The sequence below is a fragment of the Hydra vulgaris genome, chromosome 01 (genome assembly GCF_038396675.1).
Source record: "Hydra vulgaris chromosome 01, alternate assembly HydraT2T_AEP".
Classification (NCBI taxonomy): Eukaryota; Metazoa; Cnidaria; class Hydrozoa; order Anthoathecata; family Hydridae; genus Hydra; species Hydra vulgaris.
In genome coordinates, this window is record NC_088920.1 from 31,326,161 (window position 1) to 31,336,744 (window position 10,584).

Genomic DNA, 10,584 nt, shown 5'->3' on the forward strand with positions numbered 1-10,584 from the left:
TCAAAATATAATTTCCATTTCAGTTTCTATTTAATTCTTGTTGCGCTGGTTTAGTTTGTAATTCTAATTTTACTTTTCTAAAACTAGTTATAGCTTGTAATGTACCATAGGGATTTATCTTCAGAACACTAATGTTGGTGCTTAATACTGACCATCCAAAATTTTATCTGTTATATGAAACTTTTTATGGTTGTAAAACTTATTTTTAAAAATTTTCTCAATAATAGATTTTTTAAAACAGTTAATGAAGAATTAGTTAAAGTTAACAAATGGATTGCAAAAAATATACTTATGTTAAATGAAAAAACTAACTTTATGTTGTTCCATAAAATTAATAAGGGTGATCACATTTATTTAAAATTACGCAGCCTCATTTTAAATAAAACAGTTATTAAGGTAATGCTCCTTCTTGAAAAAAAAAACTTTTTTATCTGATTTTTTTGAAATCACACATTGAAATACCAAGTCGAATAAAAAAAAAGTTATTGTAGGTAATGCAGTTTCTTTCTTAACAAAGCCAAAGCATCGCGTTAATAAATTATTTATTCATTACCTCTAGAATAATAAATATAATAACTTAATGAAAGTATTGAAAACAAAAAGAGAAAGAGTGTTGAAAACAAAAAAAAGGAATAGTGCTGCAAATAATTTTAGTGAATAGTGTCGAAAACAAAAAAAAGGAATAGTTCACAAATGAATTTTATGAATAGTGTCAACAAAAAAGGAATAGTGTTGCAAATAAATGTAATGAATAGTGTCAAAAACAAAATAAAGAAGGAGTGTCACAAATAAAGTTAATAAATAGTGTCGAAGACAAAAAAAAAAGGGAATACTGTCACTAATGAGTTTAATAAATAGTTTCAAAAACAAAAACAAAATTGAATAGTGTCGCAAATGAATTTTCGGAAGTGTCAAAAACAAAACAAAAAAAGGAATATTGTCACAAATGAATTTAATGAATAGTTTCAAAAACAATTCAAAAAAGGAATGGTGTCGCAAATTAATCTAGAATAATGAATATAATAACTTATTGAAAGTATAGAAAACAAAAAAAGGATTAGTGTCGCAAATAAATTTGATGAATTGTGACGAAAACAAAAAAAGTCATAAATGAGTTTAATGAATTGTTTCGAAAACAAAAAAAAAAGAGGAGTCGTGTTGCAAATGAGTTTAATGAATAGTTTCGAAAACCAAAAATAAAGAAGTCGTGTTGCAAATGAGTTTAATGAATAGTTTCGAAAACAAAAAAAAAGAGGAGTCGTGTTGCAAATGAGTTTAATGAATAGTTTCGAAAACAAACAAAAAAAGAGGAGTCGTGTTGCAAATGAGTTTAATGAATAGTTTCGAAAACAAAAAAAAGAGGAGTCGTGTTGCAAATGAGTTTAATGAATTGTTTCGAAAACATAAAAAAGAGGAGTCGTGTTGCAAATGAGTTTAATAAATTGTTTCGAAAACAAAAAAAAGAGGAGTCGTGTTGCAAATGAGTTTAATGAATTGTTTCGAAAACAAAAAAAAAAGGAGTCGTGTTGCAAATGAGTTTAATGTATTGTTTCGAAAACAAAAAAAAGAGGAGTCGTGTTGCAAATGAGTTTAATGAATTGTTTCGAAAACAAAAAAAAAAGAGGAGTCGTGTTGCAAATGAGTTTAATGTATTGTTTCGAAAACAAAAAAAAGAGGAGTCGTGTTGCAAATGAGTTTAATGAATTGTTTCGAAAACAAAAAAAAAAGAGGAGTCGTGTTGCAAATGAGTTTAATGAATAGTTTCGAAAACAAAAAAGAGGAGTCGTGTTGCAAATGAGTTTAATGAAGAGTTTCGAAAACAAAAACAAAAGAGGAGTCGTGTTGCAAATGAGTTTAATGAATAGTTTCGAAAAAAAAAAAAGAGGAGTCGTGTTGCAAATGAGTTTAATGAATAGTTTCGAAAACAAAAAAGAGAGGAGTCGTGTTGCAAATGAGTTTAATGAATAGTTTCGAAAACAAAAAAAAAAGAGGAGTCGTGTTGCAAATGAGTTTAATGAATAGTTTCGAGAAAAAAAAAAAAGAGGAGTCGTGTTGCAAATGAGTTTAATAAAAAGTTTCGAAAACAAAAAAAAGAGGAGTCGTGTTGCAAATGAGTTAAATGAATAGTTTCGAAAAAAAAAAAAAGAGGAGTCGTGTTGTAAATGAGTTTAATGAATAGTTTCGAAAAAAAAAAAAGAGGAGTCGTGTTGCAAATGAGTTTAATTAATAGTTTCAAAAAAAAAAAATAGGAGTCGTGTTGCAAATGATTTTAATTAATAGTTTCGAAAAAAAAAAAAAAGAGGAGTCGTGTTGCAAATTATTTTAATGAATAGTTTCGAAAAAAAAAAAAAGAGGAGTCGTGTTGCAAATGAGTTTAATGAATAGTTTCGAAAACAAAAAAAAGAGGAGTCGTGTTGCAAATGAGTTTAATGAATAGTTTGGAAAAAAAAAAAAAGAGGAGTCGTGTTGCAAATGAGTTAAATGAATATTTTCGAAAAAAAAAAAAAGAGGAGTCGTGTTGCAAATGAGTTTAATGATTAGTTTCGCAAAAAAAAAAAAGAGGAGTCGTGTTGCAAATGAATTTAATGAATAGTTTCGAAAACAAAAAAAAAAGAGGAGTCGTGTTGCAAATGAGTTTAAGGAATAGTTTCGAAAACAAACAAAAAAAGAGGAGTCGTGTTGCAAATGAGTTTAATGAATAGTTTCGAAAACAAAAAAAAAGAGGAGTCGTGTTACAAATGAGTTTAATGAATAGTTTCAAAAACAAAAAAAAAAGAGGAGTCGTGTTGCAAATGAGTTTAATGAATTGTTTCGAAAACAAAAAAAAGAGGAGTCGTGTTGCAAATGAGTTTAATGAATTGTTTCGAAAACAAAAAAAAGAGGAGTCGTGTTGCAAATGAGTTTAATAAATTGTTTCGAAAACAAAAAAAAGAGGAGTCGTGTTGCAAATGAGTTTAATGAATTGTTTCGAAAACAAAAAAAAGAGGAGTCGTGTTGCAAATGAGTTTAATGAATTGTTTCGAAAACAAAAAAAAAAGGAGTCGTGTTGCAAATGAGTTTAATGTATTGTTTCGAAAACAAAAAAAAGAGGAGTCGTGTTGCAAATGAGTTTAATGAATTGTTTCGAAAACAAAAAAAAAAGAGGAGTCGTGTTGCAAATGAGTTTAATGTATTGTTTCGAAAACAAAAAAAAGAGGAGTCGTGTTGCAAATGAGTTTAATGAATTGTTTCGAAAACAAAAAAAAAAGAGGAGTCGTGTTGCAAATGAGTTTAATGAATAGTTTCGAAAACAAAAAGAGGAGTCGTGTTGCAAATGAGTTTAATGAAGAGTTTCGAAAACAAAAACAAAAGAGGAGTCGTGTTGCAAATGAGTTTAATGAATAGTTTCGAAAACAAAAAAAAGAGGAGTCGTGTTGCAAATGAGTTTAATGAATAGTTTCGAAAACAAAAAAGAGAGGAGTCGTGTTGCAAATGAGTTTAATGAATAGTTTCGAAAACAAAAAAAAGAGGAGTCGTGTTGCAAATGAGTTAAATGAATAGTTTCGAAAAAAAAAAAAAGAGGAGTCGTGTTGCAAATGAGTTTAATGAATAGTTTCGAAAAAAAAAAAAAGAGGAGTCGTGTTGCAAATGAGTTTAATGAATAGTTTTGAAAAAAAAAGAAAAGACGAGTCGTGTTGCAAATGAGTTTAATGAATAGTTTCGAAAGAAAAAAAAAGAGGAGTCGTGTTGCAAATGAGTTTAATGAATAGTTTCGAAAAAAAAAAAAAGAGGAGTCGTGTTGCAAATGAGTTTAATTAATAGTTTCGAAAACAAAAAAAAGAGGAGTCGTGTTGCAAATGAGTTTAATGAATATTTTTGAAAAAAAAAAAAGAGGAGTCGTGTTGCAAATGAGTTAAATGAATAGTTTCGAAAAAAAAAAAAAGAGGAGTCGTGTTGCAAATGAGTTTAATGAATAGTTTCGAAAACAAAAAAAAGAGGAGTCGTGTTGCAAATGAGTTTAATGAATAGTTTCGAAAAAAAAAAAAAGAGGAGTCGGGTTGCAAATCAGTTTAATGAATAGTTTCGAAAACAAAAAAAAGAGGAGTCGTGTTGCAAATGAGTTTAATGAATAGTTTCGAAAAAAAAAAAAAGAGGAGTCGTGTTGCAAATGAGTTTAATTAATAGTTTCGAAAAAAAAAAAAAGAGGAGTCGTGTTGCAAATGAGTTTAATGAATAGTTTCGAAAACAAAAAAAAGAGGAGTCGTGTTGCAAACGAGTTTAATGAATAGTTTCGAAAACAAAAAAAAGAGGAGTCGTGTTGCAAATGAAATTAATGAATAGTTTCGAAAACAAAAAAAAGAGGAGTCGTGTTGCAAATGAGTTTAATGAATAGTTTCGAAAAAAAAAAAAAAGGAGTCGTGTTGCAAATGAGTTTAATGAATAGTTTCGAGAAAAAAAAAAAGAGGAGTCGTGTTGCAAATGAGTTTAATGAATAGTTTCGAAAACAAAAATAAGAGGAGTCGTGTTGCAAATGAGTTTAATGAATAGTTTCGCAAAAAAAAAAAAGAGGAGTCGTGTTGCAAATGAGTTTAATGAATAGTTTCGAAAACAAATAAAAGAGGAGTCGTGTTGCAAATGAGTTTAATGAATAGTTTCGAAAAAAAAAAAAAGAGGAGTCGTGTTGCAAATGAGTTTAATGAATAGTTTCGAAAACAAAAAAAAGAGGAGTCGTGTTGCAAATGAGTTAAATGAATATTTTCGAAAAAAAAAAAAAGAGGAGTCGTGTTGCAAATGAGTTTAATGATTAGTTTCGCAAAAAAAAAAAAGAGGAGTCGTGTTGCAAATGAGTTTAATGAATAGTTTCGAAAACAAAAAAAAGAGGAGTCGTGTTGCAAATGAGTTTAATGAATAGTTTCGAAAACAAACAAAAAAAGAGGAGTCGTGTTGCAAATGAGTTTAATGAATAGTTTCGATAACAAAAAAAAAGAGGAGTCGTGTTACAAATGAGTTTAATGAATAGTTTAAAAACAAAAAAAAAAGAGGAGTCGTGTTGCAAATGAGTTTAATGAATTGTTTCGAAAACAAAAAAAAGAGGAGTCGTGTTGCAAATGAGTTTAATGAATTGTTTCGAAAACAAAAAAAAGAGGAGTCGTGTTGCAAATGAGTTTAATAAATTGTTTCGAAAACAAAAAAAAGAGGAGTCGTGTTGCAAATGAGTTTAATGAATTGTTTCGAAAACAAAAAAAAGAGGAGTCGTGTTGCAAATGAGTTTAATGAATTGTTTCGAAAACAAAAAAAAAAGGAGTCGTGTTGCAAATGAGTTTAATGTATTGTTTCGAAAACAAAAAAAAGAGGAGTCGTGTTGCAAATGAGTTTAATGAATTGTTTCGAAAACAAAAAAAAAAGAGGAGTCGTGTTGCAAATGAGTTTAATGTATTGTTTCGAAAACAAAAAAAAGAGGAGTCGTGTTGCAAATGAGTTTAATGAATTGTTTCGAAAACAAAAAAAAAAGAGGAGTCGTGTTGCAAATGAGTTTAATGAATAGTTTCGAAAACAAAAAAGAGGAGTCGTGTTGCAAATGAGTTTAATGAAGAGTTTCGAAAACAAAAACAAAAGAGGAGTCGTGTTGCAAATGAGTTTAATGAATAGTTTCGAAAACAAAAAAAAGAGGAGTCGTGTTGCAAATGAGTTTAATGAATAGTTTCGAAAACAAAAAAGAGAGGAGTCGTGTTGCAAATGAGTTTAATGAATAGTTTCGAAAACAAAAAAAAAAGAGGAGTCGTGTTGCAAATGAGTTTAATGAATAGTTTCGAGAAAAAAAAAAAGAGGAGTCGTGTTGCAAATGAGTTTAATGAAAAGTTTCGAAAACAAAAAAAAGAGGAGTCGTGTTGCAAATGAGTTAAATGAATAGTTTCGAAAAAAAAAAAAAGAGGAGTCGTGTTGCAAATGATTTTATTTAATTTTTTCTAAAAAAAAAAAAGAGGAGTCGTGTTGCAAATGAGTTTAATGAATAGTTTCGAAAAAAAAAGAAAAGAGGAGTCGTGTTGCAAATGAGTTTAATGAATAGTTTCGAAAAAAAAAAAAAAATAGGAGTCGTGTTGCAAATGATTTTAATTTATAGTTTCGAAAAAAAAAAAAAGAGAAGTCGTGTTGCAAATGAGTTTAATGAATAGTTTCGAAAACAAAAAAAAGAGGAGTCGTGTTGCAAATGAGTCTAATGAATTGTTTCGAAAAAAAAAAAAAGAGGAGTCGTGTTGCAAATGAGTTTAATGAATAGTTTCGAAAAAAAAAAAAAGAGGAGTCGTGTTGCAAATGAGTTTAATGAATAGTTTCGAAAAAAAAAAAACGAGTAGTCGTGTTTCAAATGATTTTAATGAATATTTTCTAAAAAAAAAAAAAGAGGATTCGTTTTGCAAATGAGTTTAATTAATAGTTTCTAAAAAAAAAAAAAAAGGAGTCGTGTTGCAAATGAGTTTAATGAATAGTTTCGAGAAAAAAAAAAAGAGGAGTCGTGTTGCAAATGAGTTTAATGAATAGTTTCGAAAACAAAAAAAAGAGGAGTCGTGTTGCAAATGAGTTTAATGAATAGTTTCGCAAAAAAAAAAAAGAGGAGTCGTGTTGCAAATGAGTTTAATGAATAGTTTCGAAAACAAAAAAAAGAGGAGTCGTGTTGCAAATGAGTTTAATGAATAGTTTCGAAAAAAAAAAAAAGAGGAGTCGTGTTGCAAATGAGTTTAATGAATAGTTTCGAAAACAAAAAAAAGAGGAGTCGTGTTGCAAATGAGTTTAATGAATAGTTTCGAAAAAAAAAAAAAGAGGAGTCGTATTGCAAATGAGTTTAATGAATAGTTTCGAAAACAAAAAAAAAAAAGGGGCGTGTTGCAAATGAGTTTAATGAATAGTTTCGAACAAAAAAAAAAAGAGGAGTCGTGTTGCAAATGAGTTTAATGAATAGTTTCGAATAAAAAAAAAAGAGAACCATGGTTTGCAAAAAGGTTCACATTTTCCAGTTCGCAGTTTGCAAATTACCGCCTTAAAAATAAGTTTTTCAAAAACTTTTTATTATTTTGCTCTATACTTCTAATGTTTATGTCTACTCTTTGGTGCTTAATACACGGATGGGACGTTAATTCATTTTTGGAAAATTTTTCTACTTACTCGATTTTTTTTTAACCAACCTTTCTCTCCCCGGTAATAATTTATACTTGTAATCAACTAAATAAAAAGTCTCAAAACTCTATATATAAAATAAAATTAGAACAAACATATATCAGATACTGATAATAAAAAGTATTCAGTGCAATAAGGCTATACAATTTTTCAACCTTTAAAATATTTCCTAAATTTTGAATTGTCAAAAACAAGGTTTTCCTTTATTAATTGTCATAGTATAAAACTTATATAAGCATATTAAATTCTACTTTCCCCCGCCTTTATTTTATTTAAACTCTTCCCCTCTCTTACCCTACCCCCCACCCTCCTTGTAACTTATGTAAGCATATTAAATTCTACTGGTTTTTTGTCGAAGCAGCTTTTAAAAAATGCACATTTAACTGCAACCCAGACTAGAGTTAAATTGTTTGTTTGCGTACTGTTAAAAATTTGCACCCACTTTTGTTAAGAACTCACCCCCCCTTCCCCAAGTCCTTTGCGTCTAATAAATTTGGACTAAAATTTCCACCCCGTTTATTTTATTCCAGCCCTATCCTTCTTTCACCAGACCCACCACCCTCCTTGTATAAAGCACACGAAAGTAATACCAAAAATGAACTACGATTTTTTGTTACTTTGAAGTCAAAAGGATTAAATTATGGCGTATTCATTAAATTCGTTTTAGTTTTTTTAAAAATATTTGAGCTTTTTTTTAGATAATTTGCTTATATCCTTAAAAAAAGGCTGTATAATTAAATTTTCAAAATCTTTATTAACTAGAGTATTCATTCCCATTTTTGAAAATATATTAATACATTAAAAAAAATTTCAAAATTATTACTCAAAATGTACAAATATACATAAATCAAACCGAATTAGCATAAATATAAATCAAACATTAAATTTTGTGCGTCCTTGGAATTCTTATTTTTAATTGTATTTATAACGAGTTTGTTGTGTACCACTTCTGCGGTATTCATTTTGCCCATTAATCTTTGCTTTAGCAAAGAGTTCATTTCAAACTTTCCTTGTCGTTTTGCTGTAATCCTTGTCAATGCATTTATTTTTATTTATAAGATAAAAAAACTATGACTATGTTTTTATTTGAATTCAAAGTTTGTATTTTGAGTTCAATTATTTGCGCACGTTCTTTTTTAGCAAACAAATTCATAATCTTTTTCATCACTAGTGTTTTTATGACCGTCAGTTGGTAAATTATTCATTCGATTCCTATCCTTTTTGTCAAAACTTTCATTTTTAAGTCACTATTATCTGACAAGGTTTTTCTTGTATTTTTGTATGTTAAATAATTTATTGCATTTGTTTTATTTTTTCTACTTGCGTCTTAATTTTTTCAACACGCAGTTCACCAACAAAATTTAAACTAGTTTTGTTATTTCTCTGATGTTCTTTACTAAAGCTGTTAATCTTTTAAGTTTAATATTTTGGTAAATTTTTCACTAATGGCTTTACAAAATCAACTCTACCAGAAGCTGATTTGAGAACCTTAGTAAGAAATGAAAATCTTTTGTCTAAAGAACTCTTTAACACTTATATTTCCCGGATTACTTCGATGCCTTTGTCTTTAACACTGTCTTGGAGTTATCAATGCAATATTTATCTTCTGTTGCAATTGTACATTTTCTTAAAAATATCCTTGAAATAGTTACTAAACTACTTAATGTGAAGTTTTGTAGCACTGAGCAGTTACTAAACTGGTTGCAGAACTTCTGGAAGTTTAACTGGAACAGCTTGAAGAGAGTGAGTAACTGGTTCAAGTAAGATTGATTTTTCCGAAATAATATGGAGACAAAAATTATGAATATGCTGGACTTCAAACGAGTAATAATAATAATTTGCCGCTTTCCTTGTACTTCTCTTGGCATGAAATCAAAATATTTTCAGTTGAAAAAAATATCATCAACTTTACGACAAAAAAAAGAATACTTTTAAACTTGTTTGTCCATCTTGTCTCACATAGAAGAGGATTACTTGTGACAGAAGATTTCGTTTTAGCTTTTTTGCAAAGAAATGCAATAAGTGCTTTAAAAGTTGCAATAGTATTTTGTATTAATTTAACATCATCTAGATAATAAAAGAAGGGCACAGTCAACAAAGACGTTTTTTTTCCAGCCAATATAGTGCACCCATCATAACTTTGACTCAGTAGGTTAAATTAAAAAGACCAAATATTCTGCAATTTTGAATGATAAAATCAAATATTGTGACAACGTCCATATATTTTAGCGTTGGAAATTCAAGATGTTCCTCACAAAACACTTATGTTTCATGAGGAACTTCTTGGATTTTAACGATAAAAGGTCTCATTCATTGTCAATAAAACATAAAATATACCAGGAACTAAATAGTTTCTGAAATATATGCTGACGTATAATGGAGACAATATAATGGAAAGTGTAATGGATATATAATGTAAGCAACGAGATGTTGATACATCTAGTCTTTACTAGCCTCACTATAGTGAGAATCTAGATGTATCAACAAACCGCACTTCCAGTCATAAATATTTGTTTCCTAAAATACATGCTGTTTTATCAACCATTACAGAGAACCCAACGGCATTGTTGGCAGCTTTTACTATGTTTTCTCACAGAACTTGTTCAGGCAAATTTGTTAAATTATTCTGCATTTGGTGTGATATGTAACTTGCACTTTTATTGGGACATATTCCTTGTTATATATATTTCCCACGTAGTGCCAAATCAATTGTTCCGCAAATTATATTTTGTACAAATAAAAGGATACAGCTTTTTTCTGTTTTCTTCAACATTTTGTTTTACTGAATTATTTTTCTGACCAAGTATATTTTTATTTGGATTTTTTATTGTTAATGCAAAGTGTTTAGCACCTTGTTGAGCCTCACGATACTATGCTGAACTGATTTAGCTTTTGACATATTCATTATAATGTTTACACTTTGTGATTAGATTAGTAATAAACACACCTTGAATTCTTATTTGATCTGGTTATGAAAAGAAAAAAAAAAGTACGCAAAAGCACCTTTTAACTTAAATCAATATGACAACCATGGAGTATACTGAGATTGAGACTAAAGTGTCCTTAAATAACGTACTTTACCCAACTCATACCGTCGCAATATCAAAAAAATTTATTTTTACTATAACTGTACTGTAGTAACATGTTTTATGACACGCAGATCAGTTTTCTAAATTAAGAAAATACAGAGATAGGCAACCACCATCCCCCATGCTTCTTCCTCCTTTCGGACACCCATGGCTCTAACAGTATAATATTTGTTAGAAATAGATATTTAACCTGTGACTTTTTTTTGCATTTGTTATTATCTATAAGACTATTGATAATTAACAGTATATACATTTAGTTAAAGCATTGTTAGTAAAAGAATTTGGTCAAGAAGAGAATTTGAGTATTTTTTATTTTATTTTTAAAACTGCCCACTTGTATAGCATG